Source organism: Triticum urartu, chromosome 3A (genome assembly GCF_056163025.1).
Source record: "Triticum urartu cultivar PI428250 chromosome 3A, HENAU_Tu73, whole genome shotgun sequence".
NCBI classification, from domain to species: domain Eukaryota; kingdom Viridiplantae; phylum Streptophyta; class Magnoliopsida; order Poales; family Poaceae; genus Triticum; species Triticum urartu.
Genome location: NC_141875.1, coordinates 410,421,304 through 410,447,020, shown reverse-complemented (window position 1 = coordinate 410,447,020; position 25,717 = coordinate 410,421,304).

Sequence of the window (25,717 nt, the reverse complement as noted above, 5' to 3'; positions counted from 1 at the left end):
CTAATAGAAATAATTGAAGATAAAATAAATAAAATCAAATGATCCTATTCTCAAAATTTGAGAAAACTCAAATATGAAAATAAAGAAATCCCCAACTCTCTCCGAGGGTCCTTGAGTTGCGTAGAATTTTCTAGGATCAACCAAAATGCGAATAAAGTATGATATGCAGTGATGATCTATTGTATAACATTCCAAATTGAAAATTTGGGATGTTACATTATCCTATTGTATCTCATCACCCTAATTTAATTGGATGGGTTAATGAATTACTTTAATTGGGATTGAGTTGGAGGAACCTTCTCAATGATGTTACAACTACCATGATAGTTAAAATAAAACTTATTCCTTTGTTGTAGGGAAAAATTGGCTTTTCGCAAAAACATATTAACCATACAGCCTCCACCAGCCATATTGCATATAGTGTTAGCATTATTATGTTCGTTTCTCTACTATGTTACATTGCCAGCATATTCCATGTGCTAGCCCGTTTTTTGGGCTGCAATGTATCATGTTGTAGACTTTTCAGATGAGGAGTAAGGTTCGCTAGGTCGTTGTCGTGCAGCGCAGCTATGCCGTTGGAGTTGATGGACTCACTTTATCTTCCAAGCCTTCCGCCTGTTATCCTATTAGATGGCCTTAAGCCATATTATTGTAATAAGTTCTCTTTTGGAGACATTCAATGTAATAAGTGTGTGATTGCTACTCTGTTATAAATCCTTCGAGTACTGTGTGTGTCAGCATTACCGATCCAAGGATGACATTGAAGCACAGAGACTTGACCGTTTGAGGTCAGGTCGCTACAAGATGGTATCAGAGCACAGGCTGAGTGTAGGACACGACCACTAAGCTAAGCCCTAGGTCACTACTCTCTTCTCATTTCTGACTCCTCTCCATTTTCTACTCTTTAGGATGGCATACGCAAGGACTTCCAAGTGTATTGCAATGCTTCACGCTTAGGACTTGGAGGAGTACTGATGCAAGACGGAAGAGTTGTTTCGTATGCCTCACGACAACTGAAACCGCATGAGTTATATGGCACACATGATTTGGATTTAGCAGTTGTAGTGCATGCACTCAAGACCTGGAGACATTTTCTCATCAGAAACCGTTGCGATGTATACATGGATCACAAGAGTTTGAAGTACATCTTCACACAGAAGGAGCTTAACCTCAGGCAGAGGAGATGGTTGGAGCTCATCCAGGAAAGGCCAATGTTGTAGCAGACGCTTTGAGTCGTAAGAGTTATGTTAACAGCCTCGTAAGCGGAGAGATGCCAAAGGAGTTAGCCGAAGATCTCAGGGAACGTTGATTAGAGATGGTTCCTAAAGGCTTTGTGGTGACATTGGAGGTTCAGTCAACATTATTGGAAAAGATTCGAGAAGCTCAGAAGGATGACAAAGAGATCACTGAGATAAAGGAAAAGATGAGTGAAGGGAAAGCCAAGGGGTTTTGTGAGGATGAGAACGACACCTTATGGTTTGAGGACCGTATATATGTGCCCAATAATGCAGAGATCAGAAGGTTGATACTTACAGGAAGCTCATGACTCACCATACTCGATACACCCCGGAAACACCAAGATGTATTTGGATTTGAAGGAGCGTTTCTGGTGGACTGGTATGAAGAAGGATATTGCCGAGTATGTAGCCGTATGCGATGTATGTCAGAGAGTGAAGGCAGAACATCAGAAGCCAGCAGGATTGCTACAGCCTATGCCGATACCCGAATGGAAGTGGGATAAACTTGGCATGGACTTTATCACCAGATTAACCAGGACCAAATCAGGATATGATTCTATATGGGTAGTGGTTGATCACTTGACTAAAGTGGCTCACTTTATCCTAGTAAAAACCACGTATACAAGTGTGAAGTTGGCCAAGATATACATGACTAGGATCGTATGTCTGCATGGAGTTCCGAGGACCATTGTATCCGATAGAGGAACACAGTTTATTTCAAAATTTTGGCATCATTTGCACCAGACTTTGGGCACCAGACTAGAGTTCAGCACAGCATTTCATCCGTAGACAGATGGACAAACTGAGACAGTCAATCAGATTATGGAGGACATGTTGAGAGCTTGTGCACTAGACTACGGATCTAGTTGGGATGACAACTTGCCCTACGCAGATTTCTCATACAACAACAACTACCAGGCCAGTTTGAAGATGGCACCGTTCGAAGCCTTGTATGAGAGAAGATGCCGAACACCGTTGATGTGGGATGAAGTTGGAGACCGGCAGTTGTTTGGACTAGATTTGATTAAGGAATCCGAAGAGAAGGTTAAACTGATTCAAGATAGACTGAAGGTAGCTCAGTCAAGGCAGAAGAGTTATGCAGATTCAAAACCCAAGGAGGTAGTCTATGAAATCGGAGATAGAGCATATCTGCGAGTTTCACCTTTGCGAGGTGTTAAATGTTTTGGAGTCAAGGGAAAGTTAGCCCCGAGATTTGTGGGACCATACCGTGTTTTGGAACGCATGGGGGAGGTTGCCTACAAGTTGGAGTTACCCGAAGGATTGTCAGGAGTTCTTGATGTGTTTCACGTTTCCCAGTTGAAGAAGTGTCATGCTGAGATGGCCGATATACCACTGAGAGATACAGTACCCCTGGAGGAAATTCAGTTGAACAGTGATTTGACCTATGAAGAGAAACCAGTCAAAATTCTTAAATTTGCCAGCCGAGTCACTCGTAGTAAGGTTATCAAGTTTTGCAAAGTTCAGTGGAGCCACCATACTGAGGATGAAGCCACCTGGGAACGAGAGGATGATCTTCGCAAACACCACGCACACCTATTTTCTAGCCAACCCAAATCTCGAGGGCGAGATTCATCTTAAGGGGGGAGGGGGTAGGTTTGTAACATCCCAAATTTTCAATTTGGAATGTTATACGTAGGTCATACATGCATATCATATTTTATTGCATTTTGTTTCGCGATCCTCAAAATTCTAAGCAACTCAAGGACCCTCGGAGAGAGTTGGGGATTTCACTGTTTTCATATTTGAATTTTATCAAATATCGAAATGAGGATCATTGGTTTTATTATGTTTCTCTCCAAAATATTTTCATACTAAAAGATATGAGAGGAGATAATATGACTTCTCCAAAATAAATGAAATATTGGAGGAAAAAATATTAAAATCAAATATTTGATTTTATTCGGATTTTATTGCTATTTTATTTGCATAGGAAAAATACGCGTTTTTCAAAATTGCATTTTAGGCCCAAATAAATGTTCACCTTGTCCAGAATATTTTTAGAGGACAGGGAAAATTTAGTTCGGGATTTTTGGAGTCCGTTTAGTATTTCTTTTCTTTCTTTTCTACACGACAAAAATATTTTTTAAAAAAGATCAACCCGACTCCGGGCCGCACCTGAGCGGGACTCCACCTGGGGGAGCTATATAAGTCGGGGCCCCCTGCCCGCCGAAGCCCACCAACCGCTGAAGCCCACCCGTGCCCCGCAACCCTAGCGCAGCCGCCTCCGTGTGCCGCCACCGCCCGCTACCACTGCTGCCGCCGCCAGACACCGCCGCTGCCGCCACCGCCACCAGACGCCGCCCTGCCGCCGCCTCGCTGACCTCGCCAGAGGTAGTTGCCGTAGCCGCCTCGGTTTTCTTGAGAAAAACCGATCGGTTTTTTTTTCGAAAACCTAGATCCATTTTTTTCATTTTTTAGATCCGGTTTGGTTTTTTGGGTTTAGTTATATAGAAGACGTTCGTCCGTACGTTTGTTTTAACGAACGGTTTTCGCCCGTTAGTCACAGACAACGAACGTTCGTTCGTTAGCCTGTTCGTCCGTTTTTCTTTTTCTCGGCTTTTTTGTGATTATTTTCGATCGCGATTTCTGATCCGATTGTCGTTTTAGTTTATCTTTTTGCACGTTTATCGGAATAAGGCGATTCAAGCGCCTAGATCTTTGTCTCGAAACCCTCTTTATGTTTAACCGACTTGAACAAGATTTTGGTACTGTAAAATTTGACTTTAGTTCAGATTATTAATCGGATCTTGTTTCTTTCGCAGTTTGAGTTTCGTTTCTCCGTTTGATTTGATTCTTTTTGCAAACCAGAGTTCTTAAGTTGAACTTTCTGGTTAGATATTCTTATTTGAGTTTTACCCATGCATCTTTGCTTGATTACTTATGTATGCTATTGTTTGTTTGCGACAAAACACCCGGAATGCGAAGCGTGCTACTATGAGTCTCTAGGTATCACGGATCATCAACAAGGCAAGTGACACATTGATCATACTCTTTTCATACCTAGTTTTTATGCATTAGTTCCAGTCCTCAAACACTGCATGATTAGGAAGTGATTAACTTGTGGGTAGTGGGAAGTAGATAATGAGGTAGAACCTATTACCTATTTTATTATCAAACCCTCGGGAGTTACTTCTACGTTATGCCTTTATTGCTATGCTATGCTCGTAGACATGGATTGGGTTCGAGTGTATCCATGAAAGATGTGAGATTGTTAATTAATGGTTCAACTTAAGGTGGCAACTTTAATACACATCTGGGTGGATTGCTTGTTTGGGCACCTGGAGAATCCAGTGTTGTCCTAGGATATCCCGGAGTACCCGTGTGATCATCCTACGGTCCGCCACCCAGGCTCAAAGGGATCATAAGACTATTCATGCTAGAAACTTCTGTGTGCAGCCACAAGCCATTATGGGCTCTGGCATAGTATGAGTAGGTTGTGTGACCTCTTTCAGTGGTGGGCTAGCATATGTAGGGGGAAAGTAGGTGTAACTGTCCACCCAGAGTAAAGAGTTAATGCTTCTGAAAGACTGTGTCTCGGTCATCCGTTTCTCGAACACCATGTAGTGCAAGAAATCCAATGGAGGAGATCGAGTCTTGTGGGGAAAAGTGCGCAAACCTCTGGAGAGTGTAGAATCTAATCATGGTTAGCCGTATCCCCGGTTATGGACATCTTGAGTATCTAGTATTTGGATTATCCTATTGTATCACATCACCCTAATTTAATTGGATGGGTTAATGAATTACTTTAATTGGGATTGAGTTGGAGGAACCTTCTCAATGAAGTTACAACTACCATGATAGTTAAAATAAAACTTATTCATTTGTTGTAGGAAAAAATTGGCTTTTCGCAAAAATGTATTAACAATACAGCTTCCACCAGCCATATTGCATATAGTGTTAGCATTATTATGTTTGTTGCCCTACTGTGTTACATTGCCACCATATTCCATGTGCTGACCCGTTTTTCGGGCTGCAACGTATCATGTTGCAGACTTTTCAGACGAGGAGTAAGGTTCGCTAGGTCGTTGCCGTGCAGCTCAGCTATGCCGTTGGAGTTGATGGACTCACTTTATCTTCCAAGCCTTCCGTTGTTATCATATTAGATGGCCTTAAGCCATATTATTGTAATAAGTTCTCTTTTGGAGACATTCGATGTAATAAGTGTGTGATTGCTACTCTGTTATAAATCCTTCGAGTACTGTGTGTGTCAGCATTACCGATCCAGGGATGACACTAAAGCACAGAGAATTGACCATTTGAGGTCGGGTCACTACACGGAAGCAAAATCTGCGAGATGGAAATGACTGCCTATCCCTGACACGCAAAGCCTGTCGGCTCAATTTCTACAGGGGTAGGCTTATAATTTCACTCAAACATGACATAACCGCCTCTGCCTCTCACCTCCCCAGATTCATACACGGTGGGCGCCAAAACACAGTTTCTCCTCGGCCGAAATCGCCTCTCACCTCCCCGATTCATACACGGTGGGCGCCAAAACAAACTCTCCTCGGCTGAATCTCCGTCGGCAAATATTCGGTGTATGCAAGATTGGCGTCCTATCCCCAACCGACTAATATTGATTTGATGTAGGAAATTTTAAATGGGGGCTAAGTTTGTAAATTTCCACGCATTTGAGACAAGCGCGCCCTGAAGACATGGTTCCCCCTCCCTATCTCCCTCTGTTTACCTATTCGTACTCCGTGGCGCCAAAACACCCACTCCATCGTAGTCTCCTCCATCTGCCACCCCGTCCGCCGCCGTCCTCCTCCACCATGCCGGAGCTGATCCCCGACGCCGTTCTCAATTACAAGAGACCGGCCTCTCTCATACATGGCTTCAGACTAGGATCCTTGCATCGTGTCCTATTACTTCATCTGCGTCGTTGTCCACCTTGTCGAGGCCACTAGTACGATCCTCTCATCCATCGTGCCAGGATATTTCACTCACTGCCATCGTCTGCCCTCCTAGATTTGCTTCTACACCGCCGACAACCATCTCTACCGCAACACCGTCAACGCCTCAGCAAATTCTTACACGGCGCCACACCAGAGTCGGTACTCTTTCGTATCAGCTCAAGGTATTTATCTCAGCAAGAAAATAGATCACCACTGCTTTACTGTGATTTCTGGTCCATCACTTAGAATCTTACTTGTTAGTTGAAACCAAACATTGGTTGCGAAGTTGCCTTTGTCCGGTTTGCACCTTAAGATCCGCCATGGCATGCTCACCACTATACTTGCAATGCTTATGGTTTTCCCCTTTTGTATTCCACATTAGCTTAAATGAAAGTAGACTGAATTTCGTCAGAGGGCTACCCCATTATCTATCTTAGGGTTTCGGGTGGGGACAGTGGTTGTGGGGGCTGCCATCGGGTTATGGTGGGGCCTCGCCAGAGGCAAAACTCGGCACGGGTGGGGGTGGGGTTAGCCAGAGGGATGGCTGGGGGCGGCGGAAGACCGGAGGTGGTGGGCGGTTCAGGGGAGGGCGGGGGCAGTGGTTTAGCTGGCGGCCCATGCGCTGGTCTGTAGGGGAAGAATAAGAGGCGAGGAAGAAGAAGGGTTAGGAGACGTAGAATCTTCATCCAACCGCCTGAAATGGTCGACTGACCCAAATGATGAAAGTCAGGCGACTTGCATGTAGACATTCCCGTATATTCAGTACCATGATCGTAGATGATTCGAGACGTGCGTGCAAGCAACGCTTCACAACCCATCAAGCTAAACAACAAGCTACTCATAATTCCAAACTTAGCTGCTCAAATACGAATCTGATATGATGCTGACATGTACTAAAACAGAGAATGTTGAATTGGTCAACTAATGTTCCTACTTTACTTTCGAGAAGCACATGCGCTGCATATCGAGGACAGTAGGGGGTTGCATTCTTTATGCGCTCTTCATGTGTGGTCAATGAACATTTTATTATCCAAAATCTGCTTGCTCTTATTTAGCATGCTCCTCTTCTTTTCTTCTTTTATAAGTACTCTCTCCGTTCCTAAAAATATGCCTTTGTAGAGATTCCTCCATGGACTACATACGGAGAAAAATGAGTGAATCTACACTCTAAAATGTATCTATATACATCTGTATGTGATCCATAATGGAATCTCAACAAAGACTTGTATTTAAGAACAGAGGGAGTATAATAGTAGTACAGTTGGTTCCTTGTAGTGAAGAGGAGCAGGGACATTTGTAGTGTACAGGTCTATTTGGTCGCTTGTGATGGACGTTTTCAACTCTTCGTGTTGGTCTTTATATCGCTCGTCATGGACACTTTCAACTATTCGTATTCGGTCGTATGTGTTGCCTTTGAGAGTTAGACTGATAGTAATAGTAATGCGCCTTCGGTTGTAGAGAGCTGGTATCCGAAGCCTTTCTAGCCGTACCGGCAATACTAGCACATATTTTCCAGCATGTTCCACTTTCCTGATTTTACTGCCGATGCTTAGGGTTTTCCCATTATATGTACACTATGATCTACATAGGTGCTTGATGTCTGCTAGAACTACGTCGGTATTTCCCCAAAGAGGAAGGGATGATGCAGCACAACAACGGTAGGTATTTCCCTCAGTGATGAGACCAAGGTTGTCGAACGAGTAGGAGAACCACGCAACACTACGTGAACGGCACCTGCACGAAAATAACAAATACTAGCAACCCGACGTACTAAAGGGGTTGTTAATCCCTTTCGGGTAACGGCGCCAGAAATTGGCAAATGGACGTCAGAAATTTGTAATAAATTGGTAGATAGATCGCTCGGGAACACAAGATAAAATAAATAAGAATAAATTGCAGCAAGGTATTTTTGTATTTGAGTTTAATAGATCTGAAGATAAAAGAAAATAAAAATAGATCAGAAAGGCAAATATAATGAAGAAGAGACCCGGGGGCTGTAGGTTTCACTAGTGGCTTCTCTCGAGAAAAATAGCAAACGGTGGGTAAAAAAATTACTGTTGAGCAATTGATACAACTTCGAATAATCATGACGATATCCAGGCAATGATCATTATATAGGCATCACATACAAGATTAGTAGACCGACTCCTGCCTGCATCTACTACTATTACTCCACACATCGACCGCTATCCAGCATGCATCTAGTGTATTAAGTTCATGGAGAAACATAGTAATGCAATAAGAATGATGACATGATGTAGACAAGATCTATTTATGTAGAAATAGATCCCATCTTGTTATCCTTAATGGCAACGATACATACGTGTCGGTAGCCCTTCTGTCACTTGGATCAAGCACCGTAAGATTGAACCCATCACAAAGCACCTCTTCCCATTGCAATATAAATAGATCAAGTTGGTCAAACAAAACCCAAGTATCGAAGAAGAAATACAATGCTATAAGCAATCATGCATATAAGAGATCAAATAAGACTCAAATAACTTTCATGGATAAAAAGATAGATCTGATCATAAACTCAAAGTTCGTCGGATCCCAACAAACAGACCGCAAAAAGAGTTACATCATATGGATCTCTAAGAGACCATTGTATTGAGAATCAAACGAGAGAGAGGAAGCCATCTAGCTACTAACTACAGACCTGTAGCTGTACAAAGAACTACTCATGCATCATCGGAGAGGCACCAATGGACATGATGAACCCCTCCATGATGGTGTCTACATTGGATCTGGTGGTTCTGGGACTTGCGGTGGCTGGAATTGATTTTCGTCGACTCCCCTAGGGTTTCTAGAATATTGGGGTATTAATAGAGCAAAGAGGCAGTTCAGGAGGCCACCAAGGTGGGCACCACCCACCTGGGTGTGCTTGGGGGCCCAGGCGTGCCCTGGTGGGTTGTGCCCCCCTCGGGGCACCCCGAGGTGCTTCTCCGGTCGATTGGGTGTCTTCTGGTCCATTAAAATTCCACAAAAAGTTTTGCTGCATTTGGACTCCGTTTGGTATTGATTTCCTGCGATGTAAGAAACATGCAAAAAACAGCAACTGGCACTAGGCACTACGTCAATAGGTTAGTACCAAAAATGATATAAAATGATTGTAAAACATAGAAGAATGATAATATGACAACATGGAACACTAAAAAATTATATATACGTTGGAGATGTATCAACATCCCCAAGCTTAATTCCTGCTTGTCCTCGTGTAGGTAAATGATAAAAACAGAATTTTTGATGTGGAATGCTGCCTAACATGTCATCACATATTCTTTTCTTTATAGGATGGACATTTGGACTCTTATATGGTTCAAAGCAATAGTCTAGTTTTGACACGAGACTTAAATACTCTAGCATATCAACAAGCAATCATGTCTTTCAAAATATCAACGCTAAAATAAGTTATACTTAGCCCATTATGCTCAATCATTGATCCATTCATGAAACACACTCGCATATTAGCTACACCCAATGCTCAAGTACGATAATACACTGGTGCGCGTCGGTCCTAAACAAACAGTTTTTTACCCCTTTCCGCGACGAAATTTGGAACCGTCGCCAAGTGAGTATGTGCGATAGGGTGTCCTTCACACACGACCCAGAAATCGTCGGGGATAGGCCCTCCTGGTACCCAGACTAGGGTCGTGTGCGATCAGGCAAGGCATCGAAACCCAATCATTTCTTTAGGTATGTACATCCCACACGGTAATCCAAGAAAATCATTTCCGTAGGTATGTACATCCCACACGGTGAATCCCAGAAATACATTTCCATAGGTATGTATATAACACACAGTCAATCCAAGGAATACGTTTCCATTCTTATGTCCATCCCACACAGTCAATCCAGGGAAAATGTTTCTGTTTGTATGTATATCCCACACAGTTTTATGTGTAGGCTCGTGTGTGAAAGGTGTAACTATCACACACGGTTTGCCATGGTTAACTGTTTGCTTTTATCAACTATATCACACACGATTTGATGAAGAAAATTGTGTGGCATTGGGATATCCATTGCAAGCGCTTTTTTTGCTAGAACCGTTTGCAAAGTTCCATGACACATTTAGCAGGTTTATTAGTTTACAATTAATAATTCCAGTATTACGCAAATTCACATTTCATATCGAACAGTTGTTTGCCAGTTTCATATCAGGCACATAAATATATTATAACATCACAGTACGATAGCTACATGAAAACAGCACAGTACAACATGTAGCCACTTCAACTTCATAAGAACAATATATTCATTTTCCTAATCGAGATCATCCAGGGTCGTCTTATCCACCTCTGCTTCCAGTTCAATAAAAACCCGTTTTGCACGGGCCAATTGGGAAAGTGCCTCCTCCTTCGCCAACACCATCCTAGCAAAGTCTAATTTAATAAATCTGAGCTCATTCTCCACCTTCAACTTTTATCCTGCATCTTGAAATATGCTTCAGCGTTGACAACACTTTCTCTAAGCCTACGTGTGTTCTCTTCCTCATACATGCTCCAGAGCTTCACTAGACACATCTTCAAAGACTGTGGCCACTCTTGATCAACCCACTCCAATTAAGAACACTTCCGTTCATCCTATAATATTTAAAACTTGATCAGTAACAATTGTAGGGGAAACGGGTTTATAGCAACATAGAAAATCACCAATGCTTATTTTGAAAAACTAAAGAAACATGTTAATTATGACATATCTTCTCAAAAAGATCAATGTGCAAATGAAATAATTGGTACTAAGACAACACCCAAATTCTGGAACATCAGAAGCTATAATTAACTACAACGACGCTACAAGTTCTTACTCATGTACAATAAATGACAAATTGAACATTTTATGAGGAAGGTAAATATAACTGCAACAACATAGCGACAGTGTTTGGATGACAGCAAATTGATACTAACAGGTGTGTACATGCACAAATTTAGTAACATAGAACTAACAGCACTAAGGCCGTCCACTATGTATGCCAAAATTGGGGTAAAGACAATTGTTGCTACATCCCGCACCGGTGCCCTGCACTAGCGAGCCGATGCAGCGGAAAAAAAATCAAGGACCTGGACTTCGAAGCACGTAGTTGCTCCGATGCCCAGTTCCTTCATGCCATAAAGATTTAGTATTTTACTGCTTGGCTGCTCGGATGTGTGGACCAAAGTTGGCTGCAAAAACTGCTGAAGCGGTGCCAAATAATTTTCTAATGGCACCACTGATGAGATGGATACAATTTAAGATACTAGGTACAAACTGTGACACTGTCTTAGGATGAGTTTGGTTGAAGGTGTGGGATGAATGCGTTGGGACCGTGACAGTGTCGGAATCACATCTAACAAATGATTTGTAACAACGAAAGAGGGTCTAACCTTCTCTGCACGTGCCGGAAACTTCCTCCCACTATCCACAGAATCAAATGCAACTAGCTTCACGCATGGAGATTCATGGTGACAACGAGAAAATAGATCTTCAGCCACCCCGCTCCATTCGTTGACACTGATGGTCTTAGGGAGCTACAAGAGGAAGAAATGGCTCAAATCAACCACCGGGTAAAAATCCTTCATTCCAAGTCATAGCCCAAGAGAGAGAAGAGAGGCATACCAGGGTGGTGAAGGAGTATTCGCCGGAGGAGGAACCGCTGGAGAGGTCTTTGAAGAAGACCATGGCGACCCTGGCGGTAGGATGCGAGACGGTGAGAGCGAGGAAGCGGCAATAGCTTAGCAAGGAGGGAAGGAAGGAGGAAACAGGGGAAATGTGACTTGTGGTCAGGGAGAAAAGGGGGTGGGGAAGGGGGTGGGGGTAGATATTTTGGCGGTAGGCCAAAGTTTTGGAAATGTGGAGGGAAACTTTGCATGCGGTGCCGCCAGACCATTCACTTTGAACGATTGTGTGCATCGCAAACGATTCTTCTGCTTTATGCGCATGGGTTGAGTATTATAATTCAAATTTTGGTAGAAATTTCCCTGGGTGCATGATTGCATAATTTAACATCGCTTGCTAATTTGGGCACACAAAAGGGCGTATAGCAGATAGACCACACTTACTGAATTGAGCAATTTAAGTAATTAAACAGAGCCAGTTTACCTAAACATTGCTCTAACAAAATACCAGCATTAAAAACAAAGCCTATGTACGCATAACTTTAACAAATCCACCGCCCCGCTGGCCTATGCATCGCCGGTGTGAGATGAGATGTCGATGACTTGTCCTGGCTACATGTCGTCGTTGGTGGACTCTGCGTCCCCCCTGCTGAAGTCGACCACGTCCTCGTCCTCGTCCTTGTCCTCATCGCCACCCTCAAGGTTGTAGTACTCATAGTAGTGGCTACGCCAGAGCTCGCGTTGGTACTCCACTGCCGATTCCTCGATGGACAGACTCTTCTCTACCTCAACCTCGGCCACGCTCAACTCCTCCTCCCGGCGCTCCTCAATCTCCGCCGCCTCCTGCATCTCTAGCTCCCGCTTGGCGACCTCATGAGGAAGCTGGTGCTCCACAGCCACCGTCGCCTTTTCACACGTGGGTTGCATGATGGAGTCCGAGGTGTCCTGGAATATCTTGGCGTGTGCATCCTTGATCTTAGCGTGGATGGCCTCGACACAGGCTAAGGTGACATCAGTGGCACAGACGGCAACTCGAGCGCTCTCGGCGTTTGCAGCCGCCGTCGCAGGAGCTGCTGCAGCTGTCTCGGCTTCTACAGCTGCCCTGTCTCCTGCCGCAGACGCCCCCTTGGCGAAAGCGGATGCGCTCAATGCGGATGCGGCGGCACTCTCGGCGTAGGCGGTCGCGCTCTCGGCGCAGGCAGTGGCGCTGGGGGGGACATGGCCATCGTACGGGCCTTCACGAAGCATTTCCACTACGTCATCTTTGCAATAAGGGGGTGCGGGAATGGGGCTCGGGATTCGTGGATTCGGGGGTTTCCGGCACTGGAGCAGACGAGCTGGCGAAGCTTAAGGCAAGAGACTTAAAAAGACCCAGATATTTTCATCACAAACGGTTCCTAGAAAACAACTGTGTGTGATGTTGTAGATATTTTTTATTAGCTGTGAAAGACGAATTTGGAGTACAGTGGCAACAGATGGTGTTTTAAATGTATGAGAAATTTTATAGAACTAATACAACTGTCATGTCAAATTTTGGAAAATTTCAGGGGTCATTTGGGCATTTAAGTCATTTAAGTGATTTTCTAGCCATTTAATGGCAGTAATTGAAATTTGAACTACATGTACATTCAACAGCGAACCATAACGGTCTGAAAACTCATATTTTGTGTACTTGTGTGCGATTTAATTCCATGTGAAATAAATTGGAAGGAATTTTCAAACATATTTGTCTCAAGGCTATGACACAATTAAGCATGGAGTGACATGGCATTTCGAATCAAAAAAAATAAAAAAAATCAGAAACACATGAAACCTTGGTTGTTGTAATCTCATGCCACCAAGATGATGTGGAAAAAAAATTGGCATGTTCAATGAAAGTTTGGACACACACCCCTGACAAACTGGAGCAAATCACTAGAAGGCTCGTGGTTCCGAGAGGGAACAATGCATGTTCGATGACGAACGGGAGATAGCTTCCTCTTACGGCCTTCATTTTTTTCTATGTATAATGTGCACTACTACAACTGTAATGTGAAATTTTGGAAAATTCTAGGGGTCATTTGACATTTTAAAGGCATTTAAGTGATTTTCTAGCCATTTAATTCAAATTTGAACTACATCTACATGCAACGCCTAACCATAACAGTTTGACAAATCATATTTGTGTACTTGTGTGCGAGTTAATTCCATGTGCATTAAATTAGAAGGAATTTTCAAACATATTTGTCTCACGACATGGACACATGCATATGTATGCATGGAGTGACATTGCATTTTAATTCAAAATAAATAAAAAATATCAGATACACATGAAATCTTTGTTGATGTAATGTCATGCCACCAAGATGATGTGGTAAAAAAATTTGGCATGTTTGACGAAAGTTTGGACACACACCCCTCACAAACCGGAGCAACTCACAAGAAGGCTCGTGGTTCTGAGAGGGAACAATTCATGTTTGATGATGAATGGGAGATAACTTCCTCTTACAGCCTTCAATTTTTTTCTACGTCAAACATGCACTACTACAACTATAATGTGAAATTTTTGAAAATTCTAGGGGTCATCTGACCTTTTAAAGAAATTTAAGTGATTTTCTAGCCATTTAATGACCGTAATTCAAATTTGAACTACATCTCCATGCAATGCCTAACCGAAACGGTTTGAAAAATCATATCTGTGTACTTGTGTGCAAGTTAGTTCCATGTGCAGTAAATTAGAAGGAATTTTCAAACATATTGGTCTCACGACATGGACACATGCATACGTATGCATGGAGTGACATGGCATTTTAATTCCAAAAAATTAAAAAAAATGATCAGAAAAACATGAAACCTTGGTTGATTTAATGTCGTGCCACCAAGATGATGTGGTAAAAAAGTTGGCCTGTTTGACGAAGGTTTGGACACACACCCCTCACAAACCAGAGAAACTCACTAGAAGGTTCGTGGTTCCGAGAGGGAACAATGCATGTTTGATGACGAACGGGAAATAGATTCCTCTTACGGCCTTCAATTTTTCCACGTCTAACATGCACTAATACAACTGTCATGTGAAATTTTGGACAATTTCAGGGGTCATTTGACCTTTTAAAGACATTTAAGTGATTTTCTAGCCATTTAATGACCATAATTCAAATTTGAACTACATCTACATGCAATGCCTAACCACAATGGTTTGAAAAATCATATTTTTGTGTACTTGTCTACGAGTTAATTCCATGTGCGGTAAATTAGAAGGAATTTTTAAACATATTGGTCTCAAGGCATGGGCACACATGCATGGAGTGCCATGGCATTTTAATTCCAAAAAATTAAAAAATGATCAGAAAAACATGAAACCTTGCTTGATTTAATGTCATGCCACGAAGATGATGTGGTAAAAAAATTGGCATGTTTGACGAAAGTTTGGACACACACCCCTCACAAACCGGAGCAACTCACTAGAAGGTTCGTGGTTCTGAGAGGGAACAATGCATGTTTGATGATGAATGGGAGATAACTTCCTCTTATGGCCTTCAATTTTTCTCTATGTTTAACGTGCACTAATACAACTGTCTTGTCAAATTTGGAAAATTTCAGTGGTCATTTGATCTTTTAAAGACATTTAAGTGATTTTCTAACCATTTAATGACCATAATTCAAATTCGAACTACATCTACATGCAACGCTTAACCATAACGGTTTGAAAATCATATTTTTGTGTACTTGTCTGCGAGTTAATTCCATGTGCAGTAAATTAGAAGGAATTTTTAAACATATTGGTCTCAAGGCATGGGCACACATGCATGGAGTGCCATGGCATTTTAATTACAAAAAATGAAAAAATGATCAGAAAAACATGAAACCTTGCTTGATTTAATGTCATGCCACCTAGATGATGTGGTAAAAAAATTGGCATGTTTGACGAAAGTTTGGACACACACCCCTCACAAACCGGAGCAACTCACTAGAAGGTTCCTGGTTCCGAGAGGGAACAATGCATGTTTGATGACGAATGGGAGATAGCTTCCTCTTATGGCCTTCAATTTTTTATCGACGTTTAACATACACTAATAAAACTGTCTTGTCAAATTTGGAAAATTACAGTGCTCATTTGATCTTTTAAAGGCATTTAAGTGATTTTCTAACCATTTAATGACCGTAATTCAAATTTGAACGACATCTACATGCAACGCCTAACCAGAACGGTTTGAAAAATCTTATTTTTGTGTACTTGTGTGCGAGTTAATTCCATGTGCAGTAAATTAGAAGGAATTTTCAAACATATTGGTCTCAAGGCATGGGCACACATGCATGGAGTGCCATGGCATTTTAATTCCAAAAAAATCAAAAATTATTAGAAAAACATGAAACCTTGCTTCATTTAATGGCATGCCACCAAGATGATGTGGTAAAAAAACTGGCAAGTTTGACGAAAGTTTGGACACACACCCCTCACAAACCGGAGCAACTCACTAGAAGGTTCATGGTTCCGAGAGGGAACAATGCTTGTTTGATGACGAATGGGAGATAGCATCCTAGTACGGCCTTCAATTTTTTTCTGTGTATAACGTGCACTACTACAATGCTTGTTTGTGTACTTGTGTGCAGTAAATTAGAAGGAATTTTCAAACATATTTGTCTCACGACATGGACACATGCATATGTATGCATGGAGTGACATGGCATTTTAATTCGAAAAAGATAAAAAATATCAGAAACACATGAAACCTTGGTTGAATCAATGTGATGCCACCAAGATGATGTGGTAAAAAATTTGGCATGTTTGACGAAAGTTTGGACACACACCCCTCACAAACCGGAGCAACTCACAAGAAGGCTCGTGGTTCCGAGAGGGAACAATGCATGTTTGATGACGAACGGGAGATAGCTTCGTCTTACAGCCTTCAAATTTTTTCTATGTCTAACGTGCACTACTGCAACTGTAATGTGAAATTTTTGAAAATTCTAGGGGTCATTTGACGTTTAAAAGAAATTTAAGTGATTTTCTAGCCATTTAATGACCGTAATTCAAATTTGAACTACATCTACATGCAATGCCTAACCAAAACGGTTTGAAAAATCATATCTGTGTACTTGTGTGCAAGTTAATTCCATGTGCAGTAAATTAGAAGGAATTTTTAAACATATTGGTCTCACGACATGGACACATGCATACATATGCACGGAGTGACATGGCATTTAATTCCAAAAAATTAAAAAAATGATCAGAAAAACATGAAACCTTGGTTGATTTAATGTCATGCCACCAAGATGATGTGGTAAAAACTCCCTCCATCTCAACCCGTGCCTTTCTATCCCAAAATTATAATGCGCACGAAAACTCCCACCTCCTGCGAAATCCCAACACGTGAAATGCCCGTGATACCCCTGAACCGAAAGAACCTTGAAGCTCAAATCAGTGGGGGTACTTTCGTAACTTACCCCACATTTCAGACAAGTGTGTCCCTAAGCCATGGTTCCCCACTCCCATCCCATACGCCCACCCATTCGTACACCGAGGCCGTGAAATCCCGTGAAGCCCCACACCCTCCTCCGTCCGCCGCCCAACCGGAGCCTCTTCCCCGACGATGTCGGCCACAGCAACACCTTGACGTCCCTCATCCACCGTATCGGATGAGGATCCGTCGTCGAACTCGTCGTCCCTCCAGTTCAGCCACCCCATCCGCCACCTCCAAGGAGCTTCCTTGACGTTCCCCTCATCTTTCTTGCCACCTTTGTTCCCACACCGCCATCTTCACCTGCACCATCGGAAGAGCATCATCATCGCTGTTTCCTCGGAAGAAGCTGAGGCCTAATCAGCGCCACCAAAGAGGTTGCACACTAATTGCCGCATTTTCTTCTTGATTCGATCTCACTGTGCTGCCGGCGCTCGGTCCTGAGCCGACATGGTGCGGCTCCGTCCACGACAGCATCGCCGGCCACTTCCTCCACGGTGTCGCTCCCTCGGCGGCGATGTCCACATCAGTAGGAGCTACTGCTGCTTTAGCTCTCGCTCGCGCTGCTGCTCTGCTCTTTCTTTAGGTCCCCTGCCTGGTCTGCTCTTGCTATTGCTCTTGCTTGCGCTGCTGCTCTCGCTCTTGCCCTTGCTTGCGATGCTGCTCTGATTTGGCTACACTTCAGTCGACTGAATCGACTTTTGGGTCAGTCGATTTTCAGGGGGTGGGGGGCTCGCCGGAGTTAAGGAAGAACCAGCCACAGCGGGGAGGGGGGCTCGCCGGAGAGGTACCCGACTATCTATCTTAGGGTTCAGGGTGGAGCGGTGGTCGCCAGTGGAGGTGGGGCGGTGGCGTGGGGATCACCGGAGAAAAAGCTCGGCACGAGGGGGGGGGCCTAGAGGGATGGCCAGGGCAGCGACGGACCGACGGTGGGGAGTTGTTTCCGGGCGGGCGGGCCGGCGCACTGCTAGCCGCGGGCGGCGGGGGGCAGCGGTTTGGCCAATGGTGGCTGGCGGCTCAGGGGGTCGAGGTTGAAGATGAACTGCTACACGAACAGCTGGCCCGGCTCTCGCACGCGTTGCTGCTACTGCTTTTCTGCTACTAGTGCATTTAGTTTCGACAGTAAAATTCAGTTTTGACAGCAAAATTTAGTTTCGACAGTTAAGTTCATTTTCGATAGTTAAATTCAGTTTCAAAAGTTAAGTTCAGAGATGAGCAGCTGATGTATTTTACATCTAGCACTTTGTGGTTATGTATTTTATGTCATCTATTGGATATGTTATTAGAATTCCACTCAGGTTACGGCGTCGTACAACTCACCAGAGCTGCTGCAACGATGAAACCCTCCATCATAGTGGAGCAGTACCTCGGGATCCATCTCAAGATCCCTAAGCTCTTCTTCCCCTCCTTCGATAGCCAAGTCAGCCGGATCATCCTCACCGACCAACCCAATCACGCTGAGATCGACATGGCTTCGCCAAAGAGGTTGTACACTTGTTGCATCTATTTTTTACTCTACATGTTATATATATTGTCCACTGAGCACACGTAGTAACGTGAAATATGATTAGTTTCTCCTACTATAAGACAAGCAATGAGGTACCAGGCAACTTAGCTATCCGTGATGGACTCTCTTGAACGCCATCATTATTTATCTCTGCGTGTTTGAGCTGTGCATTTGTCGATGGGCCTGGGAGTTGAGCTAGTAGGGCAGTGGCCTGGGTCCAAAGTAGTAGAAGTAGCACAAAAACATTTTTTGAGTGTAAGCTTTTCCTTGCTCAAGCCTACCTACTAGAATCGCCAGTGCTTGAAAGGAAAAGTGAAGGAAAAACATAGGAATTGGAAAGTCTCTTATGGTACTACTATTCATGCATTTGGTTCAAAGGAATGGAGCAAAGGAAAACTGTAGGATTTGTTCCTTTAGTGTCTCCTTGAAACAAAAATTGTAGGAATTTTAATATCCACTTGTCCTCCTTTTCAAATTTCTAGTCACGAAGCACAAGACTAAGAGATAGTAGCATAATTGCATTATAACCGTACATTTTCTTGTGGTTTGACTTAATCTCACCATGCTTCTTTGCATCTTGTGATCTTCCAATTCTTGTGAACCAAATACCCAGATTGGAAGAAATCATGTGTTTTTAAATTCTCTATTTTGCACATGCATTCCTATCCTATTACTGTGTATTTCCTATCTGTGTGTTGTTAGAATACTCCAATTCAAACGAGCCCTTACAGAATTACTTCTCTTACAGATAGTTGTCAAAGAAAACCTTATGTAGTTTGTCGCGCTCCTGCTGCACCATCATCCACCCCAGCTCAGCTGCTCCAATGACAGAAGGGTCTAGCACGGTAGGGATCCGGCCTCCAGACTGTCTTTCGCCGCCTCAGATCTTCTTCCCCGCCGCCGGTAGCCATGACAACTGCATTACCATCATCAACCGAGTAGATGACCTCGAGGACTACACGGGTCCGTAAGAGAGGTCGCACTCTTTCGTGTCTGCTTACGTTATGCATCGCTTAATATTACATGCTACTTTATCATCATGTTCACCGATTAGACTCTGAGTCAGCTCCAAACTAATGGTCAAACTTGAGTTTTTAAATGGTTGTGGGGTACATATCGGGGCCGCAATCAATAGTATCTATCTACTATCTATTTAATCTCTGGTGTCTACTATGAGTTTCATGTTGGGTGGGAAACAAACATTAAAGAAGCCATTACTTGTATTTTTAACTAAAGCCATTATCTGCCTGCTATCATTGGTTTTGGGTTTATCCACAGGTTGCTACTATCACTCTAGATTTCTGCATGCACCCCTTATATAATCTCACTATGTTTTATTCCTATGCATGTCAGTTATTGTACACAGTGGAACTGAACATGTAGAGCAAAAGAGACGAGCCTTGCGTGGCAATAAAATTTCATGTAGACGTCGCTCCATGGTTGGCGCAAAGGCAGACCCCCTCCACCCATTTGGGATTCTAATCGAGAGAAAGATATGTGTTCTGTGGGGGATTCAGAAGGAGAAGACCACTCCTATTTACCCCCTGAGGTCTTCACTCTAACTTGGCATGCTGATGTTGGTTATATCATGCATATGGTTCCTTGCATTGCTTACTTTATACATCAAATATGTCATCTGCTTAGTTTAGACATGCTTTGTGTGAATGCCATCTATTTAGTGTATTCATCGTTTATGTGAATTATGCAACGCCATCTTGTTTAGCCAGGCATCATATATGTGAATTTTGCAATGCCATCCTGCTTAGCCAGTCATCTTATATGTGAATTATATCAGGACATCCTTTTTTCCGTTATGTATTACATTTGTCAACAATGTTAGTACATTCAACTACTCTTCACGTGCATCAGCCATTTAACACGGTGACGGAAAATTCTGGAGTGAAAACAAGGTCTTCAGAGCAGACTATGCTATCTAACGAAGCGCATATCTCGCTGGTTACGGATAGCTCCTTAGCGAAGGATTCAGAGATAGATGACCAGTCCTATCCCCCCCCCGAGGTGTATGCTCTAACTTGGCAGGGTTATGTTGTTCATATCGTGTGTATGGTGTCTTGCATTGCTATGTCATTTGATTAGTTTAGACATGCTTTGTGTGAATGCCCCCTGTTTAGTGTCTAATTATCATATATGTGAATTATGCATTGCCATCTTGTTGCAAGACATTATATATGTGAATTATGCAATGCTATCTTGTTGCAAAGGCAGTATATATGTGAATTATGCAATGCCATGCTGTGTAGCCAATCATCATGTATGTGAATTATATCATGCTATCATTTTTTTGTATTACATGTTCCTTTATCGACAACGTTGTATATTCAACTACTCTTCCTATGCATCAGCCATTTGAAGCGGTGATGGAAGTATCTGGGGTGAAAACAAGGTCTTTAGAGCAGACAATGCTACCTACGGAAGCAGATATCTTGCTGGTTATAGAGAGCTCCTCGGAGGAGGATTCAGAGGCTGATGACTAGTCCTATCCCCCCCCCCCCCGTGGTCTATGCTCAAACTTCGCAGGGTTATATTATCCATGTCATGCATGTTGTCTTACATTGCTTAGTTTTTACATCATATATGGATTGCCATCTGCTTACTTGCTTACTATATAAATCATATATTTGAATTATATCATGCCATCATGTTTACATACACATCATCTATATGAATTATGGCATGGAAACCCATTTAATAAACACATCATATAGTTATATCATCTCATCCTGTTTAGTGTTTACAGTCATCATATTTTGAATTATGTCATTATATCCGTGAATTATATCATGCTATCATGTTTCCATAGGCAGCATGTATCTGAATTATGGCATGCCAACCTATTTAATAAACACATTATATAGTTATATCATGTCATCCTGTTTACATAGTCATCATATTTTGAACTATGTCTTTCCATCTTTTTTAGTTAGTCATCATAATGTGAAATTGTGTCATGCTATCCTGTATAGTTAGGCATCATATATGTGAAATTATGTCATGCTATCATGCTTGGTTAGACAACATAACTGTGAATTATTTCATGCACTCTTTTATTCCCCACTATCCATTGCACCTGTCTATCATACAATGTTGTATATTCAATTATTTCTTTTTTATCAGCCATTTGAATTGGAGAGGGTGATGGCAGTATCTAACAGAGTAACAACACGGTCTTCAGAAAAGATAGTGCTACCAGTTGATGCAGATAGAACCACGGTTGTACTTGCCCAAGAACCAACCCCACCACACATAACCCAGACTCCCGCAGATTGTAACCCTACCCAGTTGGAAAGAGAACCAGCCACACCCCTTCTAACCCCATCCCCAGCAGATAGTAACCCAGTTCCAGTTGACACAACACCGTCTCCACCACAGAGCACCCAAACACGAGTAGTTAGTAAGGGAACTGCAGTGCCCAAAGAACGAGGACCACCACTCTAAATGCCAACTCAACGCTTAAAGGAGAAAAAGAATTGTTCTCAGGTCAGGTTCTCTAGCTATGGCTCATACTCCTTTGCTCTTGCATCACTGTATTTACTCATACCAACTATTTTCAAATTTGAAGGATGGAATTGAAACTCCAATGGTGCAATAGGTATGTTTTAAACCTATTTCTTTAACTGGTTTGCTGTTGTAACTTGCTCTATGTTGATTTCAGTTTCAATTGAATAAACAGTTATGTTCTCATGTCATGCACATTACAAGTGTTGTTATTGCTCTATAGTTTCCCACACTTATACTCTGTCTATTCTGCTTTGTCTTGAACAAATATTATTTGAACTGTGTCTCTATCTTGATTTGGCAAAAAAACTAGAATGATATAGACCATAAAGTGACTATGGTACATAGATATATGTTTGTTTCATGTTGTAAACCTGTCCACTTTACTACTGAACTGATTTACCAAAATGAGTTTCATATACAACATGGTAAACCTGTGATGTGTCTGCTTGTTTCTCTTTTAGAATGCGGACTAAATATTGGAGAACAATACCAGGTTATGCAATGGTAAAGGAAGTAATGCAGATAAGGTTCAAGATGGTGAGACATCCTTGTTGGTCTCCAAGAAAGATGATAAAACTATCTTAATGGTAGTGAGAGAACCCAAAAGTCTTGTCTTGATGTAGTGTTCGAGTTACTGGCCACTACTGCTGGCACAAGCTCTTCGAACTCGCTGCCTGAATCAGTTCATCTTCTTGAGTCTCAACTTCAAGTTGAAAGACATCAATTAGATGTGCTATGACAGGAAGCTGAAGGACTGAGGAAGTCCCTACAGAATTCAGATGCATACTTTCTGGTGCAACAACAAGCGCTGGAGGATTTAAGCGCCAAACAAGAGAAAGTTAATAAGCTTGATAAGCATCTTGCCAGCATTATGGGTACCCAGGATATTGTTTCTTGAGATCTTCTGAAGTTTTTTCAGTTCTGGACTTGTTTTGCTGTGGCGTTTATTTGCACTGGTCACCAACTTTGACAACCAGTGTATATGATATGAGGCTTTGTTCCCTATATTTGCATTGGTGGAGAACTTTGATGCCTAGTGGATGTAATATGTGTAATAGCCGTGATAGCCTAGTGTAAGTTGCTTGCTTACTTATTTCCTTGTTGTCTTGTTTATTTGTTTGCTTGTAGTTAGTGCAGTTCTTTTTCCGCGGTTTTCTAGTGGTTGCAATAACCTATTTTTTAAAACTAGGCTACAATAACCATGGGCTACATATTTACTGCAATTACCATGGGCCTCCTACGGGCCGTAGAAACAATGGGCCTTCTAAGGGCCGTATAAACAATGGGCCTTCTTTGAGCCGTAGCATCAATGGGCCTTCTATGAGCCGTAGCATCAATGGGCCTTCTACGGGCCGTATGATCGATTGGCCAAACATGGGCCAGTAACATACCGCATTATGGGTCGTAAACGGGGTAGATTTGGAATCGTCTGTTCATGGGCCGACCATAACGGGCCATTGTTAATCGGCCGTATTTGATGACGCTATGAAAACGGCCCAACAGATTAACGGTCCACAAACGGGGTGATTGTAACCACGGGCTGAGTTTCGCCCACAAGCAGAAAAGGCCAGTAACGGGCCGTAAGTAACCGAATGCTGGAAATAAGCCCAAGAATAAATGGGCCCTGAGAAGGCCGAAAGATAACACGGGTTGGAAACGACCCAATGGAATAATGGGCCCTTAATGGGTATAAAGTGGTACACTATTCATTATGGGTCAGATTCACCACGGGCCGTTAATGGGCCAAGAGTTACAAATGGCCTCATATGGGCTGAAAGATATCATGGGCCAAACATGGGCCGGAAGTTACAATGGGCTGGAATCATATTGGACGGCCCAGATGAAGCCACTGGGCTTAATTCCGATAGGCCGTAACGGGTCGTGAGTTAGTAGGCTGTAAATGGGCTATATACTAACAGGCCGTAAACAGGCTTTTCATGGGCCGGCCCATTACCTTTTGACCAAGTCAAACGGGCCGACCTTTTCACCGGAATGGGCCTCTGTTGGGTCGTGCCACATGTCGACGTATCATAGGCACCTCATGTCCAATGAATGGATGACATCTGTCCCAACGGTGAGCCAACACGTGTTTCCTCCGGCCAATGACAATTTTACACGTGGAAAATCCTCATTGGTCTGGGCTGTTAACGGGTTATCGGATCCAAAACCGGACCCGATAGCTTAATGGCGACCTGTTACGGTGGATGCCATGTGTTGGTCACCCTTGACGAAAGCACTTCTATGATGTGCGATTTATCATCATGGAAGTGGACACTTCCGTGATGATAATTTTGGTAATGTCATGGAACACTTCTACGACAACACAAGTATGACTATCTTGATTCTGTCATAAAATCATCATGCATGTACATGCATGATAGAAAACGTGACCTACTATGACAAACACGTATCATCACGGAAGTGTATTTTTTTTGTAGTGCTCGTATTTCTTCCCCGATATTTGGGTTTTGTTTGGCCAACTTGATCTATTTATCTTGCAATGGGAAGAGGTGCTTTGTGATGGGTTTGATCTTACAGTGCTTGATCCCAGTGACAGAAGGGGAACCGACACGTATGTATCATTGCTACAAAGGATAACAAGATGGGTCTATTTGTACATAAATAGATCTTGCCTACATCATGTCATCGTTCTTATTGCATTACTCTGTTTCCCCATGAACTTAATACACTAGATGCATGCTGGATAGTGGTCGATGTGTGGAGTAATACTAGTAGATGTAGGCAGGAGTCGGTCTACTAATCTTGGATGTGATGCCTATATAATGATCTTTGCCTGGATATCCTCATGATTATTTGATGTTTTATCAGCCCAATAGTAATTTGTTTACCCAACGTTTGCTATTTTTTGAGAGAGAAGCCACTAGTGAAACCTACGGGCCCCGGGTCTCTTCTTTATTATATTTTCCTTTGCAATCTATTTTTATTTGCTTTTATTTTCAGATCTATTAAACCAAAAATACAAAACTACCTTGCTGCAATTTATTCTTATTTATTTTATCTCGCGTTCCAGCGCAATCTATCTATCAATTTGATACAACTTTCTCACGTCCACTTGCCAATTTCTGGCGTCATTGCCCGAAAGGGATTAACAACCCCTTTAATACGTCGGGTTGCGAGTATTTGTTATTTGTGTGCAGGTACCGTTCACATAGTGTTGCGTGGTTCTCCTACTGGTTCGATAACCTTGGTCTCATCACTGAGGGAAATACCTACCATTGATGTGCTGCATCATCCCTTCCTCTTTGGGGAAATAACGACATAGTTCTAGTAGACATCAGTGTCTTCTAGTCCCAGAAAAAAACCATAAAGAAGTTTTGTTCCGTTTGGACTATGTTTGGTATTGATTTTCCTGTAAAAGATAAAAACAAGGAAAAACAGCAACTGGCACTAGGCACTAGGTTAATAGCGTAGTCCCAAAAAACGATATAAAATAGCAAAACAATGCATATAAAACATCATAATATAATAGCATGGAACAATAAAA